At 43.7% G+C, this 830-nt stretch overlaps 1 protein-coding gene across 1 annotated transcript in view; it reads left to right on the forward strand.

Annotated features, from left to right (window-relative positions):
- Positions 1 to 830, forward strand: part of LOC107600469 (N-acetyl-beta-glucosaminyl-glycoprotein 4-beta-N-acetylgalactosaminyltransferase 1-like) — a 53,777-nt gene that overhangs the window by 14,641 nt on the left and 38,306 nt on the right. The gene's annotated exons all lie outside the window — the stretch shown is intronic.

The raw sequence follows: 830 nt of genomic DNA on the forward strand, positions 1-830 counted from the left end.
AGGCAGCGCAATCCTAACAACCTGCGCACTTTGCCTATGTCTACTAATACACTACTTTCTTTTTCTATTGGTCTCTGGAATTGCCAGTCTGCTGTAAACAAAGCAGATTTTATTACTTTTATTACAAGTCATTCAAGACTAAACTTCATGGCCCTGACAGAGACGTGGATCAAACCAGAGGACAATGCTACACCTGCAGCACTCTCAAATAATTTCTCTTTTTCCCACTCCCCCCGTCTGACTGGAAGAGGTGGAGGTACTGGTCTGCTTATCTCTAATGATTGGAAATTTAATCCTTTACCATCTCTGAGTATCAACAGCTCCTTTGAAACACATTCAGCCACTATTACCCACCCTCTTAAAATCCATTTTATAGTTGTTTATCGACCCCCAGGACTACTAGGTAACTTTGTGGAAGAATTAGATGTGCTGTTCTCAAACTTTCCTGAGGATGTTACTCCCCTAGTTATGCTTGGAGACTTCAACATCCACCTAGATAAACCTCAGGCTGCAGACTTCCACACTCTGCTTGCCTCTTTTGCTCCCAATGAGTATTAACTACGGCTACTCACAAATCAGGCAACCAACTGGACCTTATTTACACACGACACTGCTCCACTGATCAGGTGCTGGTTACTCCACTACCCACCTCGGATCACTTCCTCCTCACTCTTAACCTCAACATGGTTCCTGACACAACACATACCCCTATGCTCACTTTTTGACGTAACCTACGCTCTCTCTCACCCTCCCAGCTATCTGCTATTGTTTCATCTTTGCTTCCTTCCCCTGATCAGTTATCATCTCTTGATGTTAACAGTGCTACTGAT

The sequence above is a fragment of the Sinocyclocheilus grahami genome, unplaced genomic scaffold (genome assembly GCF_001515645.1).
Source record: "Sinocyclocheilus grahami isolate Dianchi unplaced genomic scaffold, SAMN03320097.WGS_v1.1 scaffold284.1, whole genome shotgun sequence".
In the NCBI taxonomy this organism is placed as follows: domain Eukaryota; kingdom Metazoa; phylum Chordata; class Actinopteri; order Cypriniformes; family Cyprinidae; genus Sinocyclocheilus; species Sinocyclocheilus grahami.